This window comes from Alligator sinensis, unplaced genomic scaffold (genome assembly GCF_000455745.1).
Source record: "Alligator sinensis unplaced genomic scaffold, ASM45574v1 scaffold379_1, whole genome shotgun sequence".
Taxonomy (NCBI): Eukaryota; Metazoa; Chordata; order Crocodylia; family Alligatoridae; genus Alligator; species Alligator sinensis.
In genome coordinates this window covers 2,167,146-2,182,609 of record NW_005842001.1, presented here as the reverse complement: position 1 = coordinate 2,182,609, position 15,464 = coordinate 2,167,146, and the positions used below count along the sequence as shown (strand labels likewise).

Sequence of the window (15,464 nt, the reverse complement as noted above, 5' to 3'; positions counted from 1 at the left end):
CTGTCATCATAAGTAGTGGGCATCTAATTTAACTTTGTACATCTTCATTGGTGATGAATCCATAATCTCCAGCTGCTCTTCTGTTCACACCCCCTACCCCCTTTTTCTTTTTTAAGTAAAATTTCCTGAGGTAAGTCCTTCTAGTTTTTGTCTTGCTTGGCCTGAACAGAATTATGTGGTATTATGTTCATGAATCAAGTTACTTATGGAGTCTGTCTTGAATAGGTTGAGTCATGGTTGACTGGTGTTTATTCAAACCTTAGTCTCTGCTAGAAATGGGGTGCAAAGAAACATTTATGGGACCAGGCTTGAGTTAAAAAATGTATCCTGAACTTTTATCTGTTGTAGTTGGAACACGTCTCCCCTGGACTACTTTTCACTATGGCCTTTCTTTTAATCTCCTCCCCACGTGATCTTTTCACCCCGTTCTCTGGTCTCAGTTCACTTCCGCATTTTTTTCAAATGTGGTTTCCCAAACTGAATGAAATGACTGAACTAAGTACTTAATTTATTTTTGCCATATTCAGATAACAAAATCCCTTAGCCTCTGTAAGTGTCCCTTAGCATAACTCAGAAAGTTTGGATTGGAGATGAGATATAAATTAATTTTTATGTGTTTCTTTTTTCTTCTTTCAAAATATTTAGTGAGACATCTCTCTTCCAAATTAAGAGCACCCTTTGAATTTTACTTGGTATCTTCAGTGTAATGATTCTTCCTTCTTAATAAAGGGTACTTGTATCCGTTCTATAGGGAAGAGGATGAGGCTGACCTCATCCTTACCAACTGCTTGCAGTGCTTCTGCTTACTGGAGTCTGTCTTGGATAGATTGAGTCATGATTAATTAGTATTCAAACCTTAGTCTTTGCTAGAAATTGAGAGCAAAGAAGATTGCCCCATCTGAATTCCTGTGGTGATGGGGAGTGTGCTGAAAAATGAGCCTACTGTGTGTAAAATGGTCCAGTAAGTCTCTCAGTCTCCCCTCCAGGATGTGCAGGGTGACAGAATAGGACTCTGCAGAATTATGTGAGCGGAGTGTGTGGGAAAGAGAAGTAGCTCCTGGAGAAAGAGAAGCATAAAGTAATCCCATTTTTTTTTCCAGTTGGCTGGGTGCACAATGGGTGGTTGGCATCTTCTGATCAGTAGTATCCAGGACTGCCAACACTCTTTAAAATTTGGCCATCTAGAGGAGGAGCTTGTCAGTCGTCATAGTTGGTGCCTTGCCTATGGCTAAAAAAAATCAAGGAAGATGCAGGATATCAGACCAGTATCATAGTGCTTAGGGTCGGAAGGGACCTAAACAGATTATCAGGTCCGACCCTCTGCCCCGGGCAGGAACGGGTGCTGGGGTCATATCACCCCAGCCAAATATCTGTCCAGCCTCCTCTTGAAGACCCCCCAAGGTAGGAGACAGTACTTCACTTGCGAGCCTATTCCAGACCCTGGCAGCCCTAACTGTAAAGTAATGTCTCCTGATGTCCAGCCTGAACCTTCTCTCTAACAATTTGTGGCCGTTATTCCTAGTAACCCTGGTGGTGCCCGGGGGAACAGAGCCTCCCCCAGTTCTCGCTGGTCCCCCCTGGTGAGTTTGTAAATGGCCACCAGATCCCCTCTCAGCCTTTTCTTGTGGAGGCTGAATAGATTCAGGCCCTTTAGGCTCTCTTCATAGGGCCTGCCCCACTGCCCCCTGATCATGCGGGTGGCCCTCCTCTGGACCCTCTCAATGCTAGCCACAGCCCTCTTGAAGTGCAGCGCCCAGAACTGGACACAGTACTCCAACTGTGGCCTGACCAGCTCCGCATAGAGGGGAAGGATCACCTCCCTGGACCTGCTTGTGATGCATCTGTAGATGCACAACAAGGTGTGGTTAGCCTTGCTGACCGCCTCCTCGCATTGGTGGCTCATGTTCATCCTGGGGTCAACAGTTCCGTTAGTCTTCCCAATAATGTACCTAATGTATTTTAAGTTGATGGAGCCTATATTGCATCTAATTGTTGATGTCAGACCCCAAGGTACTTTAAACAAAGGCTTAAAAAAGGCAGTGATTGGCAAGGTTACTGGCAGTGATTTTGTTTTTGTATAAGCACCTGGAGATGTAGCAGTAAAAGGTATGCAAAATCCAAAGTAATATTATATAAGAATTTCTGCAAAAGACCTGCAGGCTGGCTCCTGATATAGAAATATTGACTATTTCCACCTAAGAAAAGGCATACAACTTCTCTGCTAGATTTTAGGGGCCATTGAAGCAAAAAGGTCTTGTTCTGAGGATGAGGCTTCGCTAGTGGCTCTTGACTTGTGAAACTGGGCAAAATTGGTCAAAAAACAGTGGTAAGAAGCAACTCTCACAAGTAGACCTTCTTGTGTGACATGAATCTAAAAAAGAATATCCTTTAGGTAAGCAGGTTAGATATGCTTTCCTCTTCGAGTACTTGACCGGTATCGTTTAAACAAACATTTGTTTCTATGGAAAATTTAATTTTGATGCCTGGAACCAATGGCAAGCTGCCTTTTAGTCCTGCAGCAAACGCACAGAGAAAATTAACTTACTTCAGAACTTCCTTGCCACATAACTTCTAGCATTTTAAAGATCAAGTTAGCTGCTGTATATAGCAACAGCGTATATTGATTACAACGTAAGTTTTATTCAGTTCCTTTACCGGTTCATGTAATCACGTAACTTAATAGTTGAAAGAAACGGGAAAGGAAAAAATTGTCTCAATTTTTTTATTTGTTTTTTCCTTTTTTCTTTCTTTCTGTGCATATGTTTGTCCTTCTAGAAACTGGACTGAATTGGCTATAATTCTAAGGCAGACCGCCAACCAGAGTTTTTGTGTTCCTAACTAGAGAGGATACAATTTAAATTTTCATAGCTGAAGTTAAGTGTGAAGTTTGGAAACTTAGAGAAAGGCAGTGGATCAAAAAGAGAGAAGGAGTTAAAGTGAAAGACCAGAATTTCTGTTTTGAGACAGTTTTCTTTACAAGACATACTCCCTCCCCCCCCCGCCCAACCCTCTTCCTTTGATTGACCAGTTTGGCAGTCAGTCAACTCTATTCTGTAATTAGGGAATTGGTGTTATCTAGAGACCACAGGTGCTTAACCTGCAGCCTGTGGGCTAGATGCAGCCTGTGGTGCCCATGTCATCTCGCCCATGGGGTTCCCCACAAATCCAGAAATTCGGTTGTGGGGAAGTGGTGGCATCTCTCCTCTGCTGTCAGATTTCTGGACCCATGGGATCCCCGAGCTGTATGCACTACATCAAGGTGCTTGATCTCGGCACAGAGGCGCAATCCTGGCAGGCAGCGGGTCTGTGGGCTCCAGGGGCTGATCTGACTCCACAGAGCAGCCAGGTGCCACTGTTTAGCCTTGCAGGGCAGATTAACTTGAACACCACTGATTTAGACCTGCTATTGAGCCATTTTTCCCCCCATAGACATAAATTCTAATATAGTGCATGCACATAATGTTGTCCATCCTTGTATAATTTCACATCTTTAAAAAGGAGCAGGAGATCAGGCATGAGATCCTGATTCTGCACTAATAAGGAGTTTTTAGTCTCTAAGGGGCAGGTCCTAAAAAAAATATTTGGGTGTCTGAACTCCCAGTGAAGTCAAAGAATGAAATGGGGCAAGCTAAATCTAGCTTCCTACTTCAGGATAGGAGCAAACATACCAAACCTGCAGAACAACTCACCTTTGGTAAGTCTGCTCCCTCCCCCAACCCTTCATCAACAACTTTTTTTTACTTTTATTTTTGTCCAAATTATTTGGTGTGTCTTGTTTGCAGTTGGGAGTTCTCTTTGGCACTACAAGAACTGCAGTAAATACATTCAGTCTAAAGTTTGAGGACACCTTAGCTGCCTTGCTTCTGTTAGTCTTGCTACTGGTATCCCATAACGTACTGCTTCATGCCTGATTGTGCTCTGGGATAACCATGACAAGGTGTTGCATCTCTGTTCACCACCAGTTAAAAACAGAGAAGGAAGCTGCTTTTTCAATACCAAGTATGTAGTGGTGAGTTAGAGACCTGGTATCCCACACCTGTTGTACAACCATGTTCCTTGTTGCTGCCCTGTGGATCCCTTCAAAAGTCCTAGAATTGATTGTGGTCTTTGGAGCGCTGCCTGTTAGTATTGTCTGGAGATGAACCATTGGAATGCAAATGTCTACAAGATAGTTTTAGAGCAAGGAAGAGGAGGCACTCTAAGTCTTATTTGGTATTGAACTAAAAGCAAAGTAGTACCAGTGGTATTTATTATCAGGGTTCAGATTACACTTTGACTCTTGGGGGGGATGCCAAGATGCCTCAGGGCAGCCTGGGTGCGGGCTCCGGGCAGCTCCAGCAAAACGTAGCTGGCAGAAACAAGGGGGAGGGGCTGCCTTCCCCCCACCCTGTGCTAAACAGCAGTTTCTGCCTGGCTGCTGGGGGGGCTCAGTCCCCCCGACTCCCTGCCCCCCTGTAATTCAAACCCCATTTATTTCCTTAGAACAAGAGATGCTTCTGCTTTGAACAGGGGGGTGGACAAGATGACCTCCTGAGGTCCCTTCCAACCCTAACTTCCTATGATTCTGTTATTATAACAGGGCACTTAGCAAAGCTCCTTCTACTTCCTTTGCTATAGGGATGTAGCTGTGTTGTGTGCGTGTCTCTTGTTGTTGGTTTTTGTTGGGCTTTTTTTTTGTTTTTTTTTTTATTGCAAGCTGTGCCACTGAACTTGAGAATTGTATGGTAAATAGTTATGCACGCAGTTCCTAGGACAGCATGGCAAGTACCCAGAGCCTACTGAATGTTCCCATGACCCCACATTTCTCCTGGCATTGACCAGGAGGAGATTTATCATGGCAGCCAAGAACTGCGTGACCCAGCAGATAGGTTATATGTTCTTATATAATGAAATATGGACAGTCATATTGAACTTACTGTGGTAGAGAGCTGTACTAGCAGCCAGCCTGAATTTGCTGCAGAGGACAGTTTGCCAATACACATTATGCTGTCGTACAGCATATGTAGTTGTATAGTTGGATTTAGAACTTACCTAGCTGAATTCATTCAGATTTATCAAAATTCCATTGATGTACTTTTTAATTTTTCATTATATTTATTATTCCTTCCCCTTGGTTTATATTACTATTGTGAGGCTTCTGCTTACAGCTTGCTATTTCTCTGTGAAGTCGAGCAAACTGATATTGAACAGTTCTTCCTTATTGTCATCTTCTGTTAATAGGTCACATTTCCACTGAGCAACCCACCCATATTTTCCCTTGTCAGTCTTCTATTGTTGGCTACAAATGTCCAACTCGGGATCCTTAAAATTCTAGTTTATTAGGCGGATTGAAGCACGCACGCACACACGCACACACGCACACACTCTAGCAGGCTACAGAGTCAGGTATACCTATCCTACAAGCGCTGGAGTCTGTTGTTGAGGCTTCTTTCAGCGTGGTGTTATCTTCCAGAAGGGGGTTGCCGGCTGGTCCTTCTGGCTGGACAGGTCTGGTCGAGTTGGAGATCAAGAGGGCACCGCTGAGGGTCACTTTTCACTGCCTTTTATCTGTCCCTGGCAGACTTGGATGACTCCCCAGTTTTCAGGTTTGCCCAATCCAGGGGTCATTGACCCTCGTGGGACCCCCCGCCCCGGTGGCTACTGGATGGCATCTGTCAGCCCCAGGGGTTGTCCGCATGTACGTGCAGGTTTGGGAGTCCGTTGATGAATTTAGAATAGGGCTCTGGGAGTGGTTGATCTGGAGATATTCAGCCCAAAAGTTGGTCCCCTGCGTTGATTAACTCATGCCAGGGCTTCTAGCCCTTAATCAGTGAGGTTTAGAGATTTCCCGGTTGTTACATTGTCTTCTATTGAGTTCTTCTGTTGGCTGGTCTGCAGCTTCCCAGGTGTTAATTGCTGCCTGCTTCCGTGTTACACATTCAATCACGTTACACATTCAATCACTGATTCACTCGCTCTTTCAGGGGCCAGCCTGATACAAGGAAGGGCAGTTTGATTCCTACCCTTGTTAACATTGTTACAATGTATAACTTACGAAAACACATTTAGTTGAAAGTTGAAAGGTGAGGAGTATAAAATGTAAGCTACAAATGCCATGGCACACAAATAGATAAAAATACCAAAATACAAGGGGAGATACAAAATGCACACATACAAATTTTAAAACACAATTCCTCATCTTAAAGTGAAAGAGAGAGGAAGGAAGAAAAGGTAGAAAAAGAGAAACATATCCAAAGAGGGGAGAGCAAATACAGGCAAGAGGAAAGGGGGCTTTCTGCTACACTATCTGACATTTGCAGAATCCCTTCTTGTCTCCCTTATGTTTTGCCTTTATTTTCCTGATGTGCTTTGTGCTGTTCCTTTATATACTTGCATAGTGACGTACCCGAGTGTCTGTCTGTACCTGTTTGTGTCCCTTGATTCCTTTTAGGAACCGCTGGCCCTCTTGAACTTCTCTTTCTTTTAATATGTCTGTGTGGGACATGTGTATCTAGTATAATATAACATCCCCCTGTAGGCATAACCTAAGTGAAGACAGATAGAAATATGATGAGATGGCATTGCCCACACTGACACATTTTACCTTGTGCATTCTGCAAGTAATGAAGTAGACTGGATATCCAATGTGCTGGAGTCTTATTTCATTATTGGGTTTTCAGTGCTCAGCTGTGTTTTTGCCCTTGCCTATAGGGGTAGAGTCTAACTTTCCTTGTTCTTGATTTAGAATGGGGAGTTAATTTTATCTGAAGCCTCACAAGAATGTAAAGGCTTCTAACAGCTTGAGTCTGTTCTATGTGTGTGTTGGATTTTTTTTTTTTACAGGACTTCCTTAAAAGCTGAGTTAATTAAGAAGCTACTCATGAAAAAAATCATTGGATTAATTTACTCCTTTGAGTTGGTTCTACATTATAGCCTCAAAAATTGATCCCAGGCAGCTAGATTGGAAGGTTTTTATAAAACAAGACTCAAGCTCCTTGCATATGTCCCTCTCCAAACTGTGTCAGACACCAAGCCTATATTATTTGGCGATTTAAACCACCTTCTCCACGAGGCGCGTGTTTATTTTATAGCAGCAGTTAATGCAGATGCAGAAGGCTGTCTCCAATCATGTCAAAGGTACCTTCCCTGTTTTGAGGCTACTTGCCTTCCTTATTTCTTAGCTTTTTTTTGTAGTTTCTTGTTATCAAATACATTTTTAATACTCTTTTGCTTCTCTGTACCAGTAGACAAAGTTCTGTAAAGCAGGTCAGGTTTCTGATGTCTTATGAGCAGAAGAGTTCAGGAAAGTAATCGGAAGCAATAGTTGAAAGAAAGGAGGAGTTACTCAAAGCAGAAGTAACAGTAATGTCTGCGGAAGAAGGACCCATACATTCTGTGAATTGGCAAAGCTATGCTATAATATCTTCTTTTCTGTAAGAAAAGGATGAGATGCAGATATTCAGGAGGGGGAACCGCAAAGGTTTCTGATGCTAATAGATCTAAGCTGCCTTAGTTGAGAGGTATTTTCGAATTTAATCAGTCTGAAGAAGATGGGTGTAATCTAAAGCAAGATTAAAATCAATATACTTAAGCACTGGGGAATTCAAATGGCCCCAATGCATCTTGGAAAAGAAATGAGAAAACAGTATTGCTGACGGAAGTCAGGCAGTATTATAGAAGTAACCCATAGCTGATGTCTGTTATCTGGGAAGCCTGTCTGGAACTCAGAAAAAATAGAAGGCTTTTTTTCTAAACCATTGCAAATCTAATCTTTTTCTTCCCAGCTGATACTGCCTGTAAGTCTAGATGCTGATGACAGAACTCTGCAAGCCCATTCTGTTGCACAATTAACATTCCCTTTGTTTGCAACAATGGCAGTGTAAGTGGTATTCCAGCTTCACGATGCTTAGAATCGCCTGATTAGTAGGAGCACTTTGTAAGAGTTTTATACCGGGATTTTGTTAAACTGTTCTGTAGCAGCATTGAGCCACAGGAGTGGCTATGATGCTTCCTGGTAGCTGCACAGCTCCTGCCCTGCTCTAGCTCTCCAGATACCCTTCTTCTTTTTCCTGCTATGCCTTATTGATATTATTTAATGAAAGGTAGGCTGCCCAGGGTCCCAGAGTGAGCCCTTGGCTGTTATAAGTGAGCCCTTCCTGATCCTTCTGATGCTTGTCCTGCCCTTAAATGCTAGGTGGGTCCTCCCATCCCTTCTGTATCCCCAGGGCACCAGTCGCCTTAAGGGCTAATTTTGTGGTCTCCAACCTCCCCTACAACCATGACCATGCCTCACAGGTGTTGTTAGTCAATGGGACATTTTGCCACCAAGCCAATGCTAGGTCGCCTCAGGCCTCTGCACTCTTGTTAGGGCCTCAGCCTTCCTGGCCTCTGACAGTTTTTTGTTCTGGTCCTCTTGGCCTCAGGCCTGCTGCTGCCCCCCCCTCTCAAGATTGTCTTCTAGTCATCTAGACTCCTGGCCCACTATTAACTTTTTCTGGCTTGCACCCTGAATCCCTGCCCCCGGTGGGCTGTCTGACGTGCCTTACTGGTACCTCCTCCTTTCCTGTTTTGTTCCAACCGCGTCCACCGGTACAAATAAAAACATACAAGCAACCATGCACTTTAATGTAAACCTTCCCTTCTGGGCAAACAAACCAAGGCACACACTACCACTTTAACAAGAAACCTCCCCCCACCATCAGAGCAACCCTCACCTGTGGGAGCAGTTCTCACTACTCTGTTGTTCTGCTCTGGTTCAGGATAGCTCTTCTCCTGGGAGCTATTCTCCCTGCCCCAGCATGGCCAGACTGACTTTTCTGGCTCTGGTGCTTAGCTTATAAGCCTCCCAAGCCCTGCCCCTTCTGGTAAGGCAGCTCCCCACCCACCTGCAGAAGTTAATCAGAGCCTGATGCTTATTTCTCAGGGCAGCTTGCAACTGCTTCTCTGTCTGCCTTGGCAGTGCCATGGTTGTCCAAAGAGGGCTCTGGCCTGCTGTCCTGTAGGAGAGCACATAGTGTTGCAGTAGGCACTCATAGTCTCTAGCCTCTGACTGCTTATTTCCTGCAAGCAGCCCATCAAGTGCAGTGGTATCCTCCATCTGGGGGGACACTGGTGTTGCTTTCCCTTTAAAGTGGTGGGGAGCCCCTGGTTCTGGCTTGCATAGTCCCTATGAACCTGTCTGGTCCTTTAATCCTGTGTGTGTGTGTGCGCACATGCGTATAGATATGTATGTATCTATGTGTATGTAGAGCTTGGCAAAATATATATCTCACTTGTGTAATTTATAACCGTAAGAATACAGTTTAACAGAAGCATAGTCATCTTTGTTAAAAACTATAATTACTTCCCTAAATGTAAAAATGAATGCCTTGCCAAAGAACATGTTGCTAAGATAACAAATGTCCTATAATAGTCTGCTAGGTAACCGTAGACTTGAATACTGTGTAACTATATTAATTTGTCAAATCAGACCATTATATTAAAGAACAATACCATTAATATTATATTAGGATTGTGTTGATATCTCTAAGAAAAATTATACTCTCCAGCTTTTAAATCTGGGGTCCTTCTAGTGGTGAAATTGTGAGGCGTTTGAGGAGAAGAGATTAACAACACTTTTCTAAAAATGTTGGTTTAGTTCTTTTTTAATATTTAACATATTACATTTTTTATCTTTCATTTGGCCATACTGGCCATCTCTGCTCTTCAGAGTCCTCATTAGAATAATTTGAAGTAATCAGAGGGGGAAAAGGGAACTGGATCTGACCCTAGGTACAATACATGCATGCTAACATAACCTATCAAAAGCTGTAGAACTATGTGGAGTCTTTAGCAGTTAAGATGTGTTTAATAGGGGTGTGTGAAATGGGCCGTATTTGATTTGGATTTGGCCCAAATTGGGGGACAGTGATTTGATTAGATGATTCGGATCACTGTCCCGATTCGATTTGGCCGAATCTGAAGATTCAAAGCTGATTCAAAGAATCAGCGATTTGGCTATAGACACAGCTTTAAATGTCACCAGGCGTGGCTCGTGAGTGCTGCGATGGTGGGGCGGATGGAGCATCCCAGAGGAGCCTGGGGGGGCTCTTTGCGTGCTCAGCAGCAGACCCAGAAGTGGACTGGAAGTGCTTCTGGTCCACTTCTGGGTCTGCTGCCGAGCACGCAAGGGGCCCCCCTGGGCTCCTCTGGGATGCTCCATCTGCCCCACCATCGCAGCATTCATGAGCCGCCTGGTACCTCGAGGTATGTAAAAAAAAACATTTAAAGATGCGTCTATGCCTGAATCACCGAATGTCTCCAGATCGATTCAGAGGGTTCCGATTCAATTTGGAGAGATTAAAGGGTCTCTTGATTAGTTTCAGATTTGGCTGCTGAACCTCCGCCAAATTGAATCAGCGACCAAAACTTCACACAGCCCTAATGATTAAGACTTCATGCATGAACAGCCTAGAAAAGATCGGTAGCCAAGTATCTGACTCCTAGCACTGTTTACTAGACTGTCTGGTAAAGCAAAAGAGTAACATGGGTTTCTTCATTAAGAGACAGTCTGGCAACTATAACCAGGCTCCTGAGAATTAAAAAAGTAAAGTGCGTTGCTGAACTGGGAAGTTGGATAGAACATGTTGAAGCTGATGGTAATTCTGCTACCTACATTGTATTGTATTAGAAGAGTAGATGGATGTTGTGTTGTGTACCAAAATGTATGGTTCAGTACCAAATAACTTTCTCATCAATACTTTGATAAAATATGATCCAAGCTTTTCTTAATAATTTCTTTATATTGCATTGAGGATATCTTCTTTAGTTCAGTGTAACTCACAGTTTCTTGCACTGTTGCCTTGGTTCTTACTTTGGGGATTACACTGTATTGGAAAACAAACAGAATGACCAACTTTTTATAAGTGGTTGACCTATTGATGCAACCCAGCCAAGAGTGAGGCCATTATGCAGCAGCTTGGTTTCAGACTGGGTTATCAGTTACTGATTCCTGGTTGATTCAATAAGCAGTGTATACTTATAAATTCAGGGAAAATTTTGCAGAATGATAAACTTTGGCATACAATACTCTATCTATAATATCCCTTTAACCTCCCATTTCTTCTTAGCTTTTTGGGTAGGGCACTATACTTGCATCTCTCTATACCTCCCCCTTCATCTTTCCCTCCCCCTTCAATAGACTTTAATTCACAGGTTTCAGAAATGGTGGCCTCTTAAACATTACCTGTGCATAACCTTGGGAAAAGAAGCCCCAGGGTTGCTCCAGGATGCAGAATATTGTTTTGTTGTTTGACTTCCCAGGTTCTCTCAATCTCAGAGTTAGTTCCCATACCACCAAGACATACTTAGTCAGTGTATATAAACAAAAGAAGTCACAAAGTGCCTGGATGTTATTTGTCCCAGATGGAGTTCTAAACTTGGCTCATTATACGGCACTGATGTCATGGTGCCTAAGTAAGCCCAGAATTGGAGGCATGCATAGAATCCATTTTATTCCTGTGTGATTGCACTGGTCGGGGAGAATGAGGGGGTGTTTGTTGGAAAAAGTGTTTCATGTCTTTCCCTTCACTGTCTGCTAAGAACAGCGTTAATTAAAGAAGTTGGAACTGATGCCAGATAAGGCAAGCAATGTAATAGTCGTTGTCCACCTGTGTATATACAGAGGAATGGTGTTAAATTTTCACTAGCTGTTGGATGCATTGTAGAATGTGTGTCCATCTTCGCTGTCAGTTCCTGATTAGAAGCTCAGCCTCTGAAATAGAACTGCTGTGTTCTTTGTAATGGCCTGACATGAACTATAGCATTGTTAAAGCAATGCTATACTGTGCGACTCTGAGCTCTTATGGCCCTGTCCAGAGTGTGAGGATGGTCTGTAGCAAATCACTTGATTAAATCACTTAGTGAAATTCCCAACTCTACAGCACAAAACCTAAAGATGCTCTGTGCAGAATTCAGTATCAGTGCATGGGAATGGCAGGAGCAATTGATTTCATTTGATAATCAGTGCAGGGTACAGAACAGCCCTGAAATCTTATCCTGGTGGCTCTTATTCCTGTACCTTACCTAACAAAATGGCCATGCTTCTTTGTTCACTGGGCAGGTAAGATGAGAAAAAAAACAGCTTAACTTTTAGCAAAAAAGATTTATGTTAGATGCTAGGAGAAAGCTTTCAAACTTCAAGGGTAGCAAATTACTGGAGAAGGCTACCTAGGGAGGTTATGAACTCTTCTTATTCTAGCTTGTTCTTGAAAAGCTCCAGCAAACAAGTGATAGAAGCTTCTAAATGGTAGGCCTTGGTCTCATGGGGGACATAGGCTGGGAGGGAAACACAGCAGTGCACAAGCAGTCCTACAAGTTCCTGGAGTGTGTTGGAGAACTTTCTGATTCAGGTGGTTGAGGCCAATGAGGTGGGGAAGACCTTCTCAACTTACTGCTCACAAAGAGGGGGGAATTGACTGGGAACTTGCAGGTGGAAGGTAATATGGGTGACGGTGACCACAAAATGATAGAGTTCAAGATCCTAAGGGGAAGAAGGAAGGAATAAGGAAGCAGCAGAATAAGGACAACGGACTTGAGAAAAGCAGATTTTAACAGACTCGGGGACCTGGTGGACAGGATCCAGTTTTGGGCTCCACACTTCAGTCTGTCCACATACTTCTTGGAACGAGTGCATTGGAGCGTGACAAAAATAATTAGAGGCCTTGGAGATGAGACTAATAAGGAAAGGCTGAAAGAGCTAATAGGGTTATTTTGTCTGGAGAAGAGAAGATTTGATAACAGTCTTCTAATACCTGAGGGGTGATTTATAGAGATAATGGAGATGGACTTTTCTCTGGGTCTGTAAGGGACAGATCTAGGAGCAATGGCCTCAAGCTGCAACAGGTGAAATTTAGGCTGGAGATTAGGAGGAACTTCCTGACTATGAGGGTGGACATGTACCCAAACAGGCTATCTAGAGGAGCTGTGGAATCTCCATCCTTGGAAACTTTCAAGAGCAGGTTAGATGAACATTTGGCTGGGTTGACTTAGTCAGGGATGGATCTACCTTGAGCAGGGGGCTGGACTAGATGACCTTATGAAGTCCCTTTCCAGAAGTCCCATCCAGCCCTATTTTCATGTGATTGCTATGAAACCTCTGTGATACATGGTCTTGGTATGCTTGATTTTGCCTTGATGAAGAGGGTTTGAACTTGATGCCCTTAGGCTTGTATGGCTGGAAGGAATCTCCAATGATTCTGGTGCCCCTGATCTGTACGCTGCAAGTGCTTCTCCTCAGGGACAGCTGTACTGTAAGAGTTCTTTCTGTGATTCCAACAGTCATTTCAGTGGCAGAGCACCGATGCATTTTAGTTGCTTTAGTGCTTAAACTTTTTGTTTTCAGAAATGGCAAGTACAGAGGTCTGTCCCCTCCTGCTCCCCCTCCCCCCTGTTTTTTTAAGATGAGATTTCTTGAGTGGGATGGCTAGAAGGAGGTACAGCTTTTGCCACACCTTGTCATGCCTTAATGTAATCTGAGAATTTGTGTGCATGGAAAGATCATTCATAAATAAGGAAGGAAATGTGAGCCCCTACAAGCAGAAGACTGAGAATTGAGAGACTTGGTATGTTCCTGGTTCTGCTGATGATTTCCTTTGAGGGGTAAGTGATGTCCATTATGACGCGCCTGGTTTCATCACCTGCTGCAGGGGAATAACTGCAACTACGAGTTAGAATTTTCAGCATGTATATATGAGCCTAGAGGCCTTTCCAAAAGTCCCTAGTTGCACAATTCCCATCTCATTTCCATGAGAATCGGACACCTGGAAGTCTTGAAAATTCCTCTGTACATATCTATAAGTGCCTCAGTACCTTTTAAGATCTGTCTCTGTCTAAATCCTAGCAATGCTGTGGTCTTGTTTGGTGTTACTTGTAATGTACTTTAAGATCCTAGGATGACAGATCTCCACTGACTGCAAAGTTGAAAAATCTATGTGAGGACTTGAAAGGCAAGGAGAGATTTATATCTGCTGGCTCCAACTCAGAAACCATATTAGGACCTTTTCAGGACTGCTGGCTACAAAATAAAGCACCTGTTTCTAATAATATAATTAAAGTAAAAAACAAAAAAAGTTGCACTAAGTCAAGTCTGTGGCAGACAGATAATGGAATTAACATAAGAATCTTGTAAGTTGGAAATGAAATTGCAAAGGCTTACATGTGATATTGAATTTAGACATTAAGGTGAGGGATTTTCAGGGCATGAATGGAAGACTCTTAAATGGTCACTTGACTTTTGGACATTTCCTAAATTTATTATTGGTCAGTAATGGCTGCTGCTGTTGGGCTGGTGAAGATGATACACACTGCATTTGTCAGAAGCTGTCGTGAATCTAAAAGTGCATTGGAAACTTTCAAGAGAGGAAACAAATTCCTCCAGGAAAACATTATGCTTCTTCTAACAAGAGTGACTTCATATGGGCAGTCGAATCATCAAATGTGAAACACCAGATGCAAGTGTGTGTGGAAGCTGCTTGACTGTCTGCCAGATTTTGTGCCAGATGATGAGGCAGTTTGGTAGAGCATGAAAGCATTGCAGAACTTACCTCTAAAATGACCCAAGAGTGATATCACATATACTGCCTCTGAGTCCTAAAAAAGTAAGATTTAATTACAGAGGAAGAGTCATAGCAGTAAGTGGGTACTTTGGCTGTCCTTATTCGATCTTCAGTGCCAGTCCTAAAGGCTGCTTGTCTATTTTATAATAAATATTTAAATCTTTCACAATTTGGTTTATCAGTTTTTAGTAGTGCTTTCACACTTGACTTTTTTTTAATGTACCAAGGCACAAAAAATGAGTGTGGTGAGTAAAAGAAAGAACATGCATGCCTGCTGCTCCCAGCTGGGAGTAAAATGAATCTGGTTAGAGGGAACTACTTGGAAGCTCAAGTAGCTGTTTTTCTGGATAGTAGGGGCTCTTGAGAGAATAGGGACCCTGTTCTGCAACATACTGAGCCTTTTTGAAAAGATCATTTTCTTTTCAGACTGTTCTTTCACTCCTCTTTGATATAAAAGAGGCACTGTGCGTGTTTTGCGTGATATTTAACTCAAAGCCAAAGTCCCACCAAAAGCATTTTATGGTCTCTGCTTCGGCTGTAGTGACCAGTACTGCAAACAACAAATCTATGATAGCCTCTCAAGAGGCTGCATACAAGAAATAATGATTGCCCTATGGTAATGGATGGAAAATGTTTTTGTTTTTCACATGCAGAATCCTGCGTATGTCAGGATAATAATAGTTATTTCAGATTCATTTTAATAACTCCTAGAAGTACATTAGTTCATATCCTTTTGAGAAGTGTGGATAATTACATAGTCTTGGGGAAAATTCTTCTAGTGATGATAAATTAAAATAGACAAGATTTGTAAATTTGAAATGTCAAAATGTCTTCTCTCTCATCTTCTCTCTTGTTTTCTTATTCAATAGATTTCTGGTCAAATTTAATTTG

General features: G+C 42.8%; 1 protein-coding gene across 5 annotated transcripts in view; it reads left to right on the top strand.

Moving 5' to 3' along the window:
- Nucleotides 1-15,464, top strand: part of FNDC3B (fibronectin type III domain containing 3B) — a 354,529-nt gene that overhangs the window by 52,582 nt on the left and 286,483 nt on the right. The gene's annotated exons all lie outside the window — the stretch shown is intronic.